This window comes from Cupressus sempervirens, chromosome 3 (genome assembly GCF_028749045.1).
Source record: "Cupressus sempervirens isolate cs-2001-9-10 chromosome 3, ASM2874904v1, whole genome shotgun sequence".
Taxonomy (NCBI): Eukaryota; Viridiplantae; Streptophyta; class Pinopsida; order Cupressales; family Cupressaceae; genus Cupressus; species Cupressus sempervirens.
In genome coordinates this window covers 316,993,976-317,014,416 of record NC_143120.1, presented here as the reverse complement: position 1 = coordinate 317,014,416, position 20,441 = coordinate 316,993,976, and the positions used below count along the sequence as shown (strand labels likewise).

The 20,441-nt window shown below is 30.8% G+C and overlaps 1 long non-coding RNA gene across 2 annotated transcripts; it reads right to left on the bottom strand.

Moving 5' to 3' along the window:
- Positions 1 to 9,405: 9,405 nt before the first annotated feature.
- Positions 9,406 to 11,108, bottom strand: LOC149566260 (uncharacterized). Of its 2 annotated transcripts, none has more exons than XR_016361535.1 (2): positions 10,870 to 11,108; positions 9,406 to 9,547 (listed from the first exon to the last, which is right to left on the bottom strand). It is a non-coding gene; the product is annotated as an uncharacterized LOC149566260 (long non-coding RNA). The 2 variants fall into 2 exon arrangements; XR_016361534.1 differs by lacking the exon at positions 9,406 to 9,547 and adding an exon at positions 10,203 to 10,477.
- Between the last annotated feature and the right edge of the window lie 9,333 nt (positions 11,109 to 20,441).

The following is a 20,441-nucleotide window of genomic DNA, read 5'->3' as shown; positions in this document are numbered from 1 at the left end:
TAAATAAAAATTATAAACAACATTAATACAAATTAATAATAAATTGCAATATTAGATAATCACATCTTTACCCCATGGAATAGTTTCATAACTAGAGAATGGAAAAGCATATGCTTTACCTATCACTATAGTTCAATCTATCATCATGAATAGTCTATTGACAGATCATTTGGGTAACATGTTGGCTTTGAAGTCCTCTAACATGTTGCCAGGGACAAATAATATAGTTGAAGTTGTTGCCCATGCTAAATGGCCTATTCTTAGCTAAAAAGTTAGAATACACATCGATACATATAGAGGGAAATTTTGTCTTGACTGTTAATGCATTCATCATCAGAAAAATCAATGAATTGGAAGATTACATATAGTTTTAAAACTATGGTCTTTATTAGACTCTTTCAATGAGTGCTACATTCCTCATACATATAGGGATGGCAATAAGCTTGCACATATGTTAACTAATATGGGAAATGAGAACATGAATCTGAATTCCTCAATTCCTTTCATTGACCTCCAAGATTATCCTAATTTGATATAGATTGTTAACATGGAGAGAATCATTGAGGCTAACATTTCAGTTTGAATATAATCAAAATGATCAAAGGTTAGTTAATGGGACAAGATGCATAGAGGTATGTAACACATTTGGATTGCAATATGATTAACTCACTTATGAACAGACATGTTTTGCCATAATCACAAAAGATACTCTATCAAGTTGAAAGCATATGCTTAATGATGCATTAATTTCAATAACACATGCTAATAACTATTGAAGAAGACATCTCAATGGCTCATTTTGTTTGAAGTTTTGGCATTACAGCAAGGGCATTGTATGTTTGTTCATCATTTTTGTTGAAGGTATGCTGGAAATATTGGGTTTCTGAATAATAAAAAATTAAAAATAAAAATAGGAACAAATATTATAGTGTTGAAAAAATAGTTCACTAATTAATTTTTTTCTTAATAAAAAATTACTTTATATGATATATTTATTCATTATATTATAATTAGGATACATATCTTATATCTATTAGATTATATTTTGTAGCATTTTATATTGCACTAACATTGGGAGTCACACTTTTAATTCTAATGAGAGTGTGTGCTAGAGTAGAGAGGATGGGATATGATGTAAACAAATAAATTTTATATTGAAAATAAAGTATCTATAATATTATTATTAGATGACTAAAAATAAAATAAACTTGAAAGATGTTTTGCTTTACATTTCCAATAAGACCAATATTATTAAAATGTATTTTTTTTTGTTTTAAGTTTATTTTGTAACATATTTGCTATTGGTATAGGGGTACATTTCATGAGGATATGACTAGCCAAAAGCATGTGTATGAAATTTTTTTTCACATAGTGGCAAACAACTTTTTTCACATATTAATGCAATATATCCTATTGGTAAATAGACTGTAAGTGTTTCTTTGAAAATTACATTGTTCACCTTGTGTGTAGTCACAATTATGCCAACATTTTGGATGGATCGAATCAGATCACTATTAGATTATAATTTTCCATTGCATGTTGGAGAGGGTCAATAATACACTAAAGAAAAAATTAAGAATTTTAACTATTTAACACTTTTAGCCTAGGAGTAAAGCTTAGATTGTGATTTTTAAGCTACCTATTTGAGAGGGGCAACTCCCTCGTATGATGGGTGGTTTTCTATACTTATGTACTTTTAACTGAAAGTACATAAAGGAGAAACCATAAAGCTAAACAATGTGAATAAAATAGATCCCAATGATAGACATATGCATAGAGAATGCATGACTCCGCATTGGGTAATTGATTATAAGGGGGTTCAATTAGATAAATGCTTGATGATGAAAAAACATAACTTGACATACACAAATATATGCTATTTTGATATATTCACAACAAGATACCATGAAATGAACACATTCAAGACATGCGACTAAATGAGTTCTTCAATATTTTCTTAAAAATCTACAAGTTCAAGAACAATCAACATATAATGCAAATCAAAAAGTCCCCTTCATTCACCAATTTTATAATAATAATGCTTTGTATTTATAGACTTACAAAAATAACTATCGTGATTCCTAAGCTAATAACTAACTTATTTTTGCATATTTTGAAGAGGTTAAATTTAACCTCACAATTTTGATTAACCTTTGACCAAAAGTGATAAAATTTGCCACTTATAAAAGTACAACTTGAAAACTTGTACATTTTGAAACACGGGTTGAATAACTTATCTTGATGGAATAATGACTAAGTCCTCTTTCAATATGAAATTCGTTCATGTATCAAAAATTTATCTTTTAGGAACATGGCCTTCAATTATAGAAAATGATTATCCTTCCTTCAATCAACTGATTGGTCTTCATGAGGGGAGCAACCTTCCATGTTCTTATAGCAATATATGATGTCCTTAACCTATTTGGTCGATGGAAGATGATGAGAATTGACTTTTTCATAATCAAGATTTGACTTTTTTTTTATTTGTTTCAAAATTGGAAAATGGAATTAGAATACTAGACTTCTAATTTTGTCTTAAAACTAGGTGATAAGGCTTCTCACTAATAAATAGGAATTGAAAATCAAAACCTGGTTATGCTTTTTGAGGAGTGTAAAATCAATATATTTGACTATTTTTTGGTGTGTGTGCAACTCCAAGCTTACACATAAAAATGTATCTTCTCACTCATCATCCAAGTGAAACAAATGGTTGAAGTAAAATCTTAGAAAATAGAAACAAAAATTTGTAAAACCTTGATTTGGCTAAATAAAGATTTGTAAAAATCTCAATTTCTACAATTCCACGATCTAAACAGACCCTAAAATTATTGCAAATAACACCTGTTAGCCTATCAAGTATGTTTACCAATATCTTTCTTGCTTGAAAGAAATAAGAGGGTGCCATTCTATAAATGCTTGCTCAAACTTTGATCAACTTCTTAGAAGATGTAACCAATATGACTTTGATCCCTTTATTTATACAACAAAATTGTTCTCATCATTACATGATTTTAACTTTTCATTTTTCATGTGAGTTATACCATCCCTCCATTCATGGAGCCTTTCAAAACCATAAATATGTGGATATGATGTTTTTGTTAGAGGTTCATTTGTATGAGTTTAGGATGTATTATAAACTTGATTAGCAAACCCTCTTCACAATTTTAAATGCTGTCATCTCTAGTTGCTTCATTCAAATTAGAGCTTCTCTACCAAATCTACATTTTTGTAGTCATCGTGTTATAGTTTTTGGGAGACATTTTATCAAACAACCCAATGATAGTCGTCTATAAGTCTACAGACCTTGCGAATTTCTAATAAAAATATAGAATCCCCATTATAAAAGCATGCTAAGCAAAGCATGCTAATACAACCATTACTACATATAAATTGGATCAAATGCCTTTATAACTGCTTCATTCAAATTAGAGCTTCTCTAAAAAACATATTCTTTGTGGCTATTCTATATAATTATGATGTTCTTGTATTTGCAACCAAGGTGGTTGACTTCTATTTATTCCCTCACTATGATATTCAAATTGTATCAACCTTTATAACCACTTCATTCAAATTAGAGCTTCTCTACAAAACATATGCTTTGCAGCTATTCCATATAATCATGACATTCTTGTATTTGCAACCAAGGTAGTTGATTTCTATTTATTCCCTCAGTATGATATTCAAATGTATTGTAACTTGTGCTTTTGTTATCAAAGTATTTGCACCAAATAGTACTAAAGTTGTCAAAGTTTAAAATTGGACATTTTTAGAGGCTAAAATTAAGATTAATTATTATTATGTGACATGATTAATGTTATTATTATGTATTATTTATTAAACATGAGTAGATTCAAAATTAAGACCTCCTAGTACCTACATAAGAAGCTCATCGCACAAGTAAAATATGATTTTTTTTTTGAAAATTTAAACCAGATTTGATACCAAGACAACACATCCAAAATTTAATAAAACTTTCTAAAATTTACAACAATATATATAAATTCTAACTCCAAGAGAGAAAAGGGAAATAATAAATTGCATATCTAATATTTAACTAAAGAATGAATTATAAAGACATGTGAATATAAAAAAACTTCTGATATAGTTCAACAAAGACAAACTGAATATAACTGGTCCTTTTTTAAAAACTAACTAGTTCGAAACAAGGAGGTATCTTTCCATTTTGTTATTTAAATATTTAACACATTGCTTTACAAAATAATTTAAAACTGAAAATAAAAATATTTCATTCTAATTGTGAAAATGAATTTGGTTAATAACTACTTAAACCAAACTGATTATAAGAGCATATATGTATTAGCAAATACTAAAAATATTGTACACTACAATTGTATATGCATTGAAAAATAAATATAATAGAAAAAATAATAAATCAAAGTTAAAAGTATATAATAAATTTTAAATTTTTGTAATGGTTATTTTTTAACTTTATGAAGGATTTTTTTAAAATCATTTAAGAAAGCTAATGAAGATTCCTTCAATATAACAAGCGGCACAAGCACGAAAGTTCCTACCTTTATTGTGGTCAGTTGTTGTATAATTTTTTTAGTTTGTTGGGAAAATCCCAATACATTTAAAATAGTAATGCAAGACTTTAATAGTTAGAAAATTCTATTTCAAAATAAAATTTTAAAAAAGAAAACTAGATTTACCAAAAATAAAAAATTTAATATGAAAATTTAAATTTACCTCTTTAAAAAATTGCATGCATGTTAAAAGAGGTGTGTTCCACCAACTTAAAGAAGATTTTTTCAATTTTCTTTGTTATCCTAATTTTGTGAATTAACACTAAAGAAAGAGTTAGAAATTTTATAAACATATTTTTCTTCCAAATAAAAAAAAATTAAGAATAATTTTGAAAGAAAGATATACATATAAATGACACAATTATCATTAATAAAGGCATCAATTTTTTTTTTATTTTAAAGTAGTTGATTACCTTTTTTGTAACAATTAAACTGCTATTTGAAAGATAAGTAAATAAATCAGGAGGGAAGGTGGAAAATATATGACTGTCTAAGAACAATCAAATAAAACATATAAATTATAAAAATTACTATAACTTCATGATTTTGTAGAAGATGGAATAACTTTCTTCAATAATATTTAGGAAATTTAAGTAATTATCAAATGTAAGTTTTATATATTTACACAAAGCTAATTAGTGGCAAACTTTTTAAAACCATCGATACATATAAACTTCACAATCATTTACTTTTTCCTATCTAATAATATAGGCTACAAACTCTAAGATCATACTTGTCAATTGCAATCTCTTAAATGTTTTTTAAGTCTATTCAATGAATTAATTTTCACACATCATTACAATCTAAACAACACATTTCTTTGAGAGATTGGTTAGGCAATGGGTGTGTCATATCTTGTTTCCAATCTTCGACACATCTACAAACATGCAAGTAGACCTTCTCAATTGCAAACAATTTGAGCCCCACTTTTTTCTACAGAGGTAGATGCACACAAATATAATGTCATTTTTTTCTAAATCAAACTCCATATACACTATTTGTAACTCATTGAAAATTTTCTAGTCTATATTTTGTGATATATCATCCAAAGCATTTTCATCAACAATAACATCTGAGTAAAATTTATCATGCATTATTTTCTATTGTAAGGCAACATAAACACGATCTATTTACTCTAAAAGTGTAGTGGGTTTCACGTTGATCCTTTCTATGCACTATAATGATTGGAAGATCCTTAACAAATTGTTGCAATTTCTTGGCAATACTTTCAACATTATATGGAAAACTTATTGTGTGCCCTCGATATTTTAACTGACCTACTGTTGGATGTGTCACATGTAAAATCGGACTCACATGTGCGATGCACATTTCTTCCACTTGAGTTAGACTTGCCATTTCTATTGCTTGGGCTTCAAGATCCATATTATTTTCAACTGAGAAACTTTGATCACCTTTTTCTTGTCTACATCTATTACAAATAGGACCTTGTGAAGTATGAGAGATAGAAATTCCAATGTAACTTTCTTGATAGATGTAGCACATGGCTAGTGATGCCAACCTATCTAATTTATTATGAAATGATATCTGAAATTTCATAAAATCTTTTTCTAACAATCCATTAGCATCTGAGAATTCATGTGGAAGTGATTTAGGAGTTGATCAAAAGTTGTGCTTGTTGAATTTCATTTTCAAGTGTTTCTGTAACACAATCTATAGACCTCGACGCTTCCTCTTGTCAATTCCTCTCAAAATCTTCTCTTTGTAACTGCAATTCATCATTATAACAATGTCTCATTTGTTCAGTCTTTCTTATTTTAGGATTGTTTTGTACATGTCCCTCAACTTGAGGAGGACATTCTACAACATCCTTTTCTCTTACTACTTGTGAATACTCCTCCTCAAATGTACATTGACGTATACTTCTATTCTATGGGTTATCAACATCATGTCTTTCAGAATTAGAGATATGCCTAGGGATTTCATGACCTATATTTGTTTCATTTCGTAATTGCTTAATAGTGACATCTGATCTATGTTTACCATATTGTTCTTGATCAATCTCATTCATTTCACTTTGATGCCTATAGACTTCAGAATTCACTATCTATTGCATACAATGTCTACGATATACTTGTTGATATTCTCCATTGTATTGTTTTCTCTGCTCTTCTATCTCAAAGAAGTATTTCCTCAGTTGAACCATAGCTATAAAAAGAAATAAATAGACTTTCTAGTAAATAATAAATTATAAAACCATTTAATAACATAATAATTTTGACTAAAAAATGATGATCATAGTACAAATTCATAAAATAAATTTAATCAAATGGTAAAGTTTTATTTAAATAATAGATGAAATATATAAATAAATACAATATGTTATTTTTTACATTGATACAACCAAAATTGTATTCATATTTTTGTGACTACAAAATTGTTTCTTACAAAACCAAAAATTGTGTTGCATAGCAATATGATGTTTCTTTGATTATATTTGCTTCAAGTATCTTTGAAACCCTTGTATAATAAAATGATAGTCCCCCTATTCATATTATTCATCATAGAATATCTCCCTAATGAGGCCTCCAAATGCAACAAGTAGATCATTTGATTTGCACCCAATTTCAATTGCTTCTTGAATTGATGTAACATCTTCACCTTCCACTGCATGTAGACATGATGTTATAAATTTAAGCCTATCAATGAGTTCCTTGTGTTAATTTAGAACATCATTTACCAACTTTTGAACTTTTGTGACTATAAAATCATTTGAAATAGTACTCAAATGTGGGCTCATGACTGAATTTTTAGAATTGACGTCTAGAATCTTGGAGATTTCTACTTCTTCTAGACAATTTTTGATGTTTGGATTCTGAACCATGTCTATTTAATCAATATATCTTTCCATGACCTAGATTAAATAATAAAATGATTATTTACATATGCAAATAAAATAGGTATGTTCAAAATCTCATTCTTATGTTAGGAACCAACATTTTAAATTATACCCTAACTGTGATTAAATTATCATAGTAACTAAAACCCTATGTATTATCCTATTCAAAATTATATTTATTATACCCTAATTGCAATTAAAATGTGATAGTAACTCAAACCCTACATATTATCCTATTTAGAACTTTATTTAAAACATTCTATGTTTAGAATATTATTTTTAAAAAATTATTTAAAATAAAAATATTTTATTTTGTCTTAAACATTCTATTCATTTCAATATTAAAAACATTCTATTCTATAATTTAATAGTTACTTTAATTTAAAAAGTATTGTATTCTAATAGTATGATTTGATAGTAATTCTAATTTTAAAAATATTGTATTTTTTAAATTATATTTAAAATAATTTATTTCAAAACATTCTACTTATTTTGTTGTTGCATAAATAAAAAATCAATTTTCTCTAGATTGTTTTTCATATTTATTAATGATGAGTGGATTATGAAATAAATGTCATTTCTCTACTTATAATGATTTCATAGATATAATGAAATCTTTAAGATATTAAAAAAAGATCTTAAAATTTTTATTTCAGCAGTCCAACTCTTCTCTCATATTATCGATTACATATTAAACCCCATATACTAAAAAAACATATCAATTTGGAAAATGAAAAAATAAAATTTACTAATTCTTTACTACCCATGCGCTTTAAATGAAATTCAAGCTCTTGACAATTTATCTTTTGCAAAACAAAGGCTCTCATAATTTCTATTTACATATAGTGCATGCTTAAAGAGAAAAAAAGATGATGCATTTCATTTATAAACAATAAGGAAAATATCCAACAATTATTAGAAAAAACTCTATCTAATTCTTCAGCTAACAGCAAAATATTATGTTTAAGTCATCATAATAAAAGTTATCTATATATAGGCAGCTATACATTATCTCTATAATGAATGAAAAAATTCTATATATATTATAGAGATAATATATATTTGAATTATAGTTTCTAATAATTTATTGTTCTAATAATTATAATGGATATGAAAGAAACTTAATGAGATAATGGCAGAGAGGGCAAGCGAAAGCCAAATCAGATTTGCAAAGGGAAGGAAAAGAAATGATAATAGGAAAGGGTACAAAAAGTAAATTAAAAAGATTAACACAAATAGCAAGAAGGCTTGTGTATGGAGAAGACAACCAAATTGTGTGCACCAAATGGTTCAAGGGAAAACAAAGTGAAGGGTTTAATTAGCAGTAAAAAGGAAAATATTGAGAACCAAGTCTTAGTAGAAAGGTCGTTGAGTAAAATAAGCTTACAAAAATATGTGGGCACCTAAATATCAGATTTTTAAAATTTTGGACATAGAATTAAATGAAAGATTTATTCTAAAAGAGATATATAAAATATGAATAGAGTTTTTTTTTCTTAAACTAAAAACAATCTGTAAATAAATTTTGATAAAGATTATAATAAAAATATAGAGATATTTATATATGTTAAAATAGAGATATAGTATCGCCAGTACAAAGATATAGAAAAACAATAGAGATTTGCTTTTGTGTTAAAAGATGAAAATAGAAAGCTAAATTTATTGAAACTAAATAGTGAATACATAAAAATTATAATAGCCATCTCTATTTCATCAAAGCCAAAATATTTATATATGACCATTCCAAAATTTTGTATAGCCAAATACAAATGTTTTGCCAAGATTAGAGACCAAAATTTATAACATGTTTCTACTGCATCTATTATTTTAAAAAGAAAAACCAAATATATGTAAAGAGTGTATCGGTAATAGTGCTTGTCTCAAATGCTGGAATATGGTTGTGAAGTGTCGTACCTGGTGCATAGACATGAAAAATATCTAAAGAAACTCACAATTTTGGAATTCTGTGACTGTGAGCTGAATAGAAAGCTTCTTCTTTCTGTAAAATCTAAAATCTTACTTCTCCAATTTATTAATACATTCAAGAAAGACAAAATAGGATAGATTACCCACTCAGTTTATTTGTCAGTCATTTTTATTCTTCCAGCTTCCCCACTTGCATTTTTAATCTCCCACCTCCTACCTGTAGTTAAAAATAGACATTTTAAAAATCGTTTCCTTAATACTATGATGGAAAACCATAAACGACTCTGATTCCATATTCTGGGTAATGCACAATTCCCTATTCCCATTCAAATTTATATTACAAGCCCATGTTTCCAAGATTATCAGACAATTATTAACTTCCAAAAAAACTTATATTGCTATTTGAACCCTATACCTGATAAACAGTATGGCCTTCACGTAACATGGAAAGTGAATGGCCAAGGGACTCCTCAATCCATGTCTCTGCTAGCATTTTTAATTTCAATTCATCTCAAAAAATCCAGATTGAAGGAAATAATGTGTTGTCAAATTAAAATTATTTGTTGTCAAAAGTTTTAGTGGGAAGTTAGCCAATAATAGATTGCGAGATCCAATAGAACCAGAATGTTTTGGAGGGGTCCATGGTGATGTGTTAACCGCTATTTCTAGTGTCTTTTTTGAAATGCTTATTCATATTGAAAAGATTTTGACAGGACAACTGGAGCGAGGGAGCATCTGAGTGACAGCTAGTGTAATTCTTTATTCTTACACCGTTACGCTCGCTGGGCTCCTATAGTGGGGTCTGTTGCCATTATAATGTAACACCTCTCAGCGTAATTATGTTGAGCTTCGATAGAATTGACAAAATACACTGAAAACAAATGCCTTCCCTATAAGAATTTTATTATTCCTTTGATACAGATAAATAATACAAAGATAATATTACTGGACTGCTCACAAATGGACCACCAGACCCATTTGATACAAATAAACAATACAAAGATGATATTAACAAGATTAGTCTACTCGCCAAAGGCCAAACCAACTGATGCTGCTTTATATTTTGAATATAGTTGTACTGAGACAAATTTAATAGTCAGTGGACTATAAACTAAGGCCTTGAAACGTTTCCCGGTCAGCATTTTAACTGCACACATATTTATGATCAGCAATGTCGACAAAATATGGTTAGAAATTCTTAATGGAAATCACAATAGGACACCCCTATCCTCTATCTAAACTATATAGTTGATCAATTTTCTAAAAATCGAAAACATCATAGATTTTTTTTTGACAATTTCAGCATTTGATCTTCATGATCTGCATAGTTTATGGTCGAAAACAACAAAAAATTTAGAAAAAAATAACTATAGTTTTATGAAGCTGAAAGAGAGCGTTTGACTTTGTTTTATCTTTAATACATTTTGATAAAAATTAGCCTGTCCCATCACAATATACCATAATAACGGTCGAAACCATTTCATAACATTTTGTTAAAGTAATTATAGCATATAGCAGGTTTCATGTAAAACAATATACCTATGGCCGACTCATCCAGAGATGTTGGATCATGGTGTACCATAACGAATTTCTCTTGTAAATTAACCTCAACCTCCCCTATAACTCCATCCAAGGCTTGCAGGAGTTTTTGAATCTCCTTCTTATGGGACTCCTTGTATGTACCCTCAAGTCTCAGCTTGGTCTTTCTCATGATGGCTTTGTTTTAATCCTCCAAAACTGAATTGCAAATCAAGAAGATGATATTTTCCTTCGCTTTGATAATTGGAGATGATGATGTTTTCCATGGGCATTGCATTGTATTTATACCAAAAAAAATCCTATACGCGTTATAAAATGGAGATTTTCCTGTTTTCTTCATGTCCACTGAGCAATTCATCATACCTTGGGTAACACTCTACCTGATATATGCTTCCTTCTACTTAACATGCAACAACCAGGAAAGCAGTACTCTTTACAGATCGACGCCGCTTACGAAATTTCCCCATTTTTGCATTGTCTTACAAGTTGTTGAATTTGCAATTTTGCCGTGTATTTCTATAACATCTTTCTCCTGTTATTAATGGCGAAATTTCCATACCCGTCCCAATATAAAATGTGAAGCTTGAACAATTCAAGAATTTTTTATGAAATAGAGAGTGAAATTGCCAGGAAATAAATTAACAAACTCCGATTTTAGCAACACCGTAATTACTTGTTGCAAATGAATTTCAAGTTCCTGAAGCAGCGTTAATTTAATTGCATCCCAAATTAATAAATCCTCTCCGCGTACGTCTTTCAACCATTGTAAAAAATATCTCAAACTCTGACTTATAAAATCAACATTTTAACGTAGATCACCATGCCTTGTGCGAGACTCTACCTTGAATAGTAGTGTAATGGCGAAATTTCCACTCCACTCCCATGCCAATTCAAATTGTAAAGGATCTGTAAAATTTGAAATTTGAACGATTCAAATTGAAAGGGAAAGACACGGTTGATTGCACCGCGCGATAAAAGCTATCTAGAGCTGAAATTCGCATTAATGACTCGATTAAAATTGGTTTGACAAAAGTATGAGCATGTTCTCTTACTACTTTCATATCCGACACTGAAGAAGGTGAGAAGAATTTTCCATTAGGTCGACACGTTGAATTCTCAACTGTCCTTTATTTGACACCTTCTTACTTTCAAATTTGTAGCCCATAAATAAGCTTTACAAAAGGGCTAGAGAGTTCTTATCCCATCTAAGATAGACCATTGTTTGGGGAACAGGTATAAACTTTCAATTATCCATTATTCAGAGTAACAATATAGAAAACATCATGTAGAAAACATTTGACTTGTATAGGGTCAAAATTCTACAAATAATTAACATAAACATAAGAGGAAAAAATAAAAAATATTTTTGGAATTACAAGCCTTCTTTATTATTCTTCCAAACCTTCCTCTACTACAATGAAAGAGATCACAAATTTTAATACAAATCTAAAATTACTATTTCTAGGCTTTTTTTTCATTAAATTATTTTTGATAAAGGCTAAAAGAAGATTCTTACAAGGCACCCAAAATCCGAATTATTTTACAGAAAAAGAGAAAGCATTAAGTCCTTAAACAAAATTGTGTTTAGAGTAGCATAAACACCAATAACCATTACTAGAAAAACCTAACAAAAACCAACACCAAAAGCAACAAAAATTTAAAAAACTAACAAAAATCCAAACTACGGTTGATGCGACAAAAAAAAGAGACACAAAATTAGAACTAGGCCAAAGCTTCAACTTTATCTTTCAGCTCCTACTGAATATCTTAAATCTTCTCAGACACCTGTTTGATGCCTTCATGAGAAATATGGGTCTCCTTCTTTTGTTTCTTTTTTCTATTGGAGCGAGTATGTTTTTTAGGTCTAGCTTACACCTTGTCCTTATCAGATTCCTCTAGATGTAGCACCAGTTTCACTTCCTTGCCCTAGTCCATGATACTCATGACCATGTTCAAACAATCAATAATAGAGTCCAACATATCATGGCATTTTATTAGCTCTTCCTTGGTGGACTTTTCCATTTTTTCTATCTTTTTCTTTAGCTCTTCAATGACCTCTTCTAACCCTTACTACTCAGTGACATTCTCCATCTGCCCACTCTCATATTTCTTGTTTTCCAACTCGTGAATTCTTCCCCCTAATGCCCTGCATCTTAGGTTTAGAAACTTGATAAACTGAAAGGTCCATTTATCAAGCCTCTGGGAATATAGGGATATTTCTTTAGCAATTTCCAACAACCCATGGGGAGGATTGACAGCTAGGTCTCTAATGTCATTTGTGGTAATTTTAACATTAAGCTCATCTTCACCAACAACATGCAGGATAAGGATTATCTCCTTCCTCTTTTCTTTCTCTTCCCCAAAAGCTTTATCCCTTCTCTTAGACTAACATTTAATACCCTTCCTCTTGACATCATTAATAAAAATATAAATATCATGGCTAATGGACTCATCATTGTGTACTTGCCTGATAGCTTCATTGGGTTCTTCATCATCCACATTATTCTTCTATGACTCCTTTTCATTTTTCTTGGTAGTCAAAAACCTCCCAAAAAAGTGCACCCATAAAGGAAAAGAACACCATTATAGAACTCAGACAAGTGCTACAAACCCCAAGTTTCACCGATGGATGTCATGATATTTTTTTATCCTATTATCCATGGAGATTCTAGAATCATGGCAATTAGACATTCATTGTTTAGTAAGTGGAAAAATCCATAGAAGGGGAGAATTTATTACAAATATAACAACAATATTGGTGCATATATAAATAAACTAGTTGCTCTGGTTACTGGATTAGCAAACCTCGATGTACTTGAAGTATTCCCTTGCCTTGAAATTGTAATGCTATGTGGTTAGAATTATGATGAAAATAGAAAGGCAATTGCAAACCAAAACACTTATGAGAAAATTTTATCAATTACTGAGAGTGAATTTCTCACTGTTAGACCTAGGGTTAGGGTTTAGAATAGAAAGCTCTAAGGAGTGCATTGACTTGGATAAACTAGCTCAGGCTTATGACAAGGTGGAAAGACATTTTCAAGATCCATATATTAAGGGTTTAATAGCCTCAGATTCCACTACTAGTGTTACACTGAACAAAGACTATAAGCCTCCTTATTAGTATGATATTTTTGTGCCATTGGTTAACAATACTATTTCTTTGTTATCATTTTTCCTAGGATTGGATAGTAACAAGGAAGTGGGGGCCAGTGTTCTCGAAATGATTTATAATATCCATTGTTGAGGTTAGTCAGTTGACAATGTAGCAGTAAGATATGATTTTGTTCAGTAGATTGTTGAATCTATGCAACAACAATTACTAATGATTAAACAAAGTACAACTACAGGTAAGACAAAGACATTTAGGTTCACAAGTTACTTGTGCAACCTTCATTTAGCAAAGCATAGCCCAATATTTGAGATAGAGAACAAGAAGCTTGATATTGAGGTCTATAAGTTTGATGAGAAAACCCAGAAGAAATTAGAGACACCAAGTCTAGTTTGAAAAGAGAACTTGAGGAAAAGAAGAAAAAAGAGGTAACTCTACAAATAAAATCCAAGATTTGAAGAAGAAATTGGAGGATGAGAGGAAGAGAGTAACTAGTTGACAAATGCAACTAGAAAAAATACAGAAATAGAGTGAAAAAGAGATGTTTGAAATTAAGAAAAAGGTGGAGAATGTAATGGCAGAAAATAGAATGACCTCTTCTAAAGACCATCATGTGAAGGATACTATAATAAACATGGTTAAGCTTATCAAACAAGAAATTTGGGACAAAATAATGATGATCAGTGATGGTTTGGTTGAATGGCTTCATTTAAATAGACATCTCAAAGTTGTCTTTGAAAATGTAAAAATTGATTTTCAGGCTAAAAGACAAATCTTCACCAGTTCCTTAAAAGATCTTTCTAACCAAGTTCCCAATAAACTAAAGAGATACAGTGACAATGATTTGAAAAACCATGGAATAAACAACCACTTGGATGCCTATGTAATGGCCATTAATGTCTGTCAACATTGTGAAGAAGTAATGTGAATTGGTGAATCACTCAATTCTGCTTCAAAAGAGTTGATGAAGATGAATAACACCATAGTGAACTTGCTAAATGATGGATTACCAAATCTAGCTAACTCAAAAGGCAGATTCATTGGAAATGAAATTACATGAAAAAGTCATAGGGCAGGATGAATTCTGATTTAGGGAAATTGCTTGAGGAATTCTCTCTAGAGGGAATTGCAAGTTGCATCAAACCACTGTCAACAATGAGTGATGTTATAGATGGATTCCTCCTATCATATGATTCTATCTCTTAGAAGTATTTTTTGTTGATGAGACTACAACTAATTAGCTACAACCTCAAAAAAATGGGGCTTCCAAATGATGCAGAATGGAGCACCCTAAAGAAATTTAGTGAAGTTGGGTCATCTTCTCAAATTGTTACTATTGATATCAGTGGTATTTATAGCTGATAGCACTAAGTAGTAACACTATAAAAACTTAGTAAGTGATAGTACTGTAATCATTTTGTTACTTGTTTCTCTTTAATTTCAAATTTTGGATTTAATTTCAACTTTGTGTAATGTTAATTATTACAAGATTCAAGAGCCAACATATCAGGATAGTTGGGCAGCCAGGCATTGGCATACTATGGCATATTAGGAATCAAGAGCCAACATATCTGATCATATATACAATTACAAACCGACCTACAACTATTATTGCTCCCTTGTATCTATAAAAGGGAATTCATGGTCATTGCAATTTGACACTAAGTCATTTGCAAAGGGTTGTAATAGTTTGTAATTGACAATCATTAAATGTACTATGTTACAAGCTGATTTGTAATTATAAATTGTAATAATTTTTTTTTAAATGGAGCTTATTCTATTAAATGCGTTATGTTATTATTTCTTAAAGAAACTAGAATCAATGAAAACCTCAATATGTTAAAAAACTACAATCAATGAAAATCTCCACATGTAAGTACTAAGTTTATAACATCAGCATGTTCAAAAAATATTTTAAAAAATTAAGCATCTATAAAGGGACAGTGAATGAAGGCTCTAAAGTAACTTCTACAAACATGTTACATAATTAATTAGTAGGTAGAGTCTTAGATCAGAGCTACGAGCTTACTACTTGACTCACGTAGAAGGTTGAGAAGTTGCTATAGTTGTCATTCTACTTGGACTGAATCAACATCACTATCATCAGAATCCTCCTCATTTATTTCATATAAAATTTCATTTTTTGTTGTGTTTTCTTTAGATTCACTGTTAGCGTCAAACTCACTATGCATGCCAAATTCAACATCATCTTCATTGCTTTGACTTTCAATATTAGGATATGAACCACTACCACTGCCACTACCACTACCACCACCACTACCACTACCACTTTTGTTTGAAATGTTGGTAATCCCTCTTCTTTGACATCACTTTCTCCAAATGTTGAGAGCCCTATCATAAGGGAAACTTTCTACCTCATACCTAGAATTATAGAGCCTCAGACAATTATACAAATTTTTGTCTAATTTGTTTCTAACCTTTGACATAAGGAAGCCCAAAGTACTAAAAACTCTCTCATCCTCCACTGAACCAAATATCATTGTCAAACATAAATTGGTAAGCTTGAAATATTTTGGTATTTCTTCTCTCAACTGATTTCTCTCACCAAGGTTTTTCCAAAGCTTTGTTACCGCTCCCTCTTTATTTGGATTCTCCATAATAGCATAGTTTTCCCTCATTATGTTTGCAAAAGAGTTTGATTGATCTCTCAATCTAGTTTCATCTAAAATTTCATTTATGGTGACTCCATTGATTACTTTAAGTGTGCAAAAATTCTAAATTAGAGTTGCAATCCTTCTTCAAAAATTAGTTGGACTGTTTAGACACCAATATTGTAGAAAAACAATTGACATTGACTCTAGTAGTTCCTCTGGAGGAAATCTCAATTTGATTTCTAATGAGAGATTGTAGCAAACTTTCTTGACAGAGTTAAGCTCAGAGTCTTTGATCTTCTTGAAGGCTTCACTTGTAACACGTGAAAGTACCTTCTCTAGTTCTAATTCAACTTCACTTCTTACTTCGTTGGGGTTAAAGTTGGGGTTGACATGGCATAGTATTACATTGGTATGTCAACTCCACATACCTTGACATATACCTCATCGTTTGTACCAATATGTAAAAAGTTCCCAGGATTGTTCAATTATGAGATTTCTAACCACTTTGCAAACTTTTTTTCTTCTAGTGGTAATAATTGGTATAGAGTATCCAGGCTACTTCATGTCATTTTATGCAACTTATTATATTTTGCAATGTACATAGCTCTTTGTTGAACCTTTTTTATAATATATTTCATGTCTTATAGCATGGGGAGAATAGCTGCTAAAGTTAAGAGTACGTTAACATTAGTTAGGCTTGAATATACCCAAGGGGATCTATCTCACACAAAGTGGATTAGTCCAAGCAATGACGGGTATTCAGACATTACTCGATGCGCTGGTCCATCCAAAGAGATCCATCTGGTATCATTTTCTTTAAGAAGCTTCCTCCCATCAGTAAGTCCTGCAACAAAGTGTTGAAATTCTCGGACTCGTTTTGGACTTCGATAGAAGTATTGGTAAATCTCTTTGATCAAAGATTCCACTTTACTTACACAACCAAAATAGTCGACAATTCCAAAAGCTAGATTCATTCGATGGGCCATGCAATGAATGGGAATAGCGTAGGGTGCCAAATGATTCATGATCTTTTTGCAAAGACCGCCTTTATGACCTTGCATAACCAAAGCACCATCCACTCCAACACACACCAACTTTTTGGAAATCTCCATGCTATCCAAACCTTTAGATTTAATTAGAGTATTCTTTAGTAATTCATATAAGTTTTCAATTGTCGCATTACGATTCAATTTAGCAACAAATAGTAGAAATGGTTGATGACAAACATTGTTTATAGTATAAACATGCATGCACACCCAGGAAGTATTATCAATTATTGTAACTTCATCTAGAGACAATGCAATGAAATTTGATTTTTTTATAGATTCCTTCATATCTTCTATTTCAACCCATGTAAGACATTTAGCACGTTCCCACCCACTATTTACTAACTAGTGACTATTAGGATAGTTTTAAGTTTTCAAAAAATGTAATAATGCAGTCATTGAAGGGTACTTCATCATAGGGTGTCCTCTACTCAATATATAAAAGACCACACCTAATTGAACTACTTTTCCCATATTTTGCACCTCTGTTGCTTTCCCAATGAAATCTTCAATGGAACCTTTTACTGCAAAATGCTTCTCCCATAGTTGCTGGTGTAACTCATATATTTCAACATTCTTGATTTGTAGAGAGTTCTTCTTTGTTTTCCAAGTTAGCATGGATTTTTCAACTCCATCTATAATTTCCTTCTTGTAAACTTTACCAGCATGCTTTTCTATGGTATTAATTTTAAGTTGTAGCCTCTTCTCCTTCTTTGTTATCTCTATGCACATCTTTCATCTGCATTCTGTAGGAGGCTCACCATCATTTGGATTGGGCATTGGTTCAATGAATTAGTACTTTTCAACCCATTATGACTAAAAATTGCTTTTGGAAAGATCCCAGCAAGATTGATCTTTCTTTGATTCCAGTTTTCTTTTCCCCTTTTGTGCATGAACCTGATTTATGGAATAAGTTTTTCTTTTCTCAACCAACTTGTCTGGGACTAACTCCAACTCTATAATCTTAGTTTGTGACTCCCTACTTAGGGGAAATTCCTCTCGATCTTGTTCCAGTTCACCAAATTGAACTTCAATATTGTTTGAGGGTACAACTTGTGATGAATCTCCTTTTTTAGTAACCACTGAAGATCTAACTTGTGAATCTTGTAGGTTGCCAACATTTCCACCACAAAAATATGCCACTATGGTTCTGTGTTTTGGTAATGGTGGCCTCTCTTTGATTTTTGGGATCCTACCCCTCTTGTTTGACATGAAAAACCGATAAAGGCAGAAAAAAATATCAACTTAGTTGTTGAACAATGGACTTAACTACTTAGACTACATATAATAACAATAATATGATTCATTCTCAAAAAAAGGGTACTACTACTATAGTACTACAGTCTATAGTACTACCTAATATCATTTGCAAACCTAATACCTATAGGCTATCTTAGCATGTGAGATTTCTAGTCACCAGCGGACACTGGACAGTGAAACTAAAATATTAACCAGTAGCACTTACAAAATAATTTAAAAATCACTTGCCTTTTACAAAAACCAGGGTCCACGAGTCAATGGCCAATGCACTTAGCACTCTGAAAGTTTGGTAGCAATAAGAAATGCTAGTCTCGAGACTAGAAAATAGTGAATCGTGTAGAATAATAATTTCTTATAGTCCAATCTAGGTTTATGAATTAGGTGGGCTTAACAATCGGGAATGTCAAATGCATGTGAAATGCACCTTCCTATGCAAGCCCATAGTAGGAAACAGTTGGCTAAATGGGGCAGTGATTGAAACATGTTGGTAAAATGGTTGGTGATACCCAACCCAAAGGAAAATTTATATGGATGTAGCAATGGTGAAATAATGTTGGCCAATAAGAAAAAACATGCAAAGGTTGGCGATATATTTAAAATAAATGTATCCAAATTGTATATTGCATTGGTGATTGCATTGATATTTTTGACCAATCATGTGGTGACTAATGGGTGACCACCCGGGGCATTGGACCCTAATATGATAAGTATCCAACGATGTGGTTGGACCCAAATATGATAAATATTCACCAAATGATGATTGACTCATCACACAGGATCACCAAATGGAAAAGATTCGCCACTAAAGTAATCCCAACAAAGTTAGATTTTTTTTCACTTTATTCATCAATTTTCTTCAGGAGTGGGTATGATTATTTTTTCTCACAAAATCATGAATCAACCTCATCAATCCCTTATACTTGTATAATAGGTTTATGAGGGTTAGACCTTAGTGCATTAATACTGAGAGTCAATGAGAATAATAACTAAAAGGGAAAACAAACATTTTTTTTATATCTAAAGTGATTTAAAATCACAAAATGATAGGTATGGGCCCTCTCATATCTCCCATCTAGGTCATGTATTCCATAACCTAAGTAAGGATATGATGTCATAGAAATTTTATATAAGATGTAATATAAATCCCACTCTCCCCTTTTATAGTCTAACCATAAGTTTTGTTAGGTAATTTATTCACATCCAATTCAAAGTACTTGAGATCCTAAAAGAAGAGATTACCATTGGTGCTTAGCCCTATTTTTTTGGCATGATGCCAATGTCATGATTCAAATTTCTCTCTTCAAGATTGACATCAAGCTTTAAAAAAAATATTACATTTCATTTCCAAAAAATCTTCCCTCTTGGACTGAATTAAATGAAATATTTTCAATTTTTCTAAATTTATTATTATAGTTAATAAACACTTTACTTTCATGATTAATATTGTCCTCGTGACTCCAACTTGAAGTGACACCCTTAGTAATTTTCATGTTAGAAAATAAGTTAGCTACCTTATTCACTTCTCCATACAAATGTGAA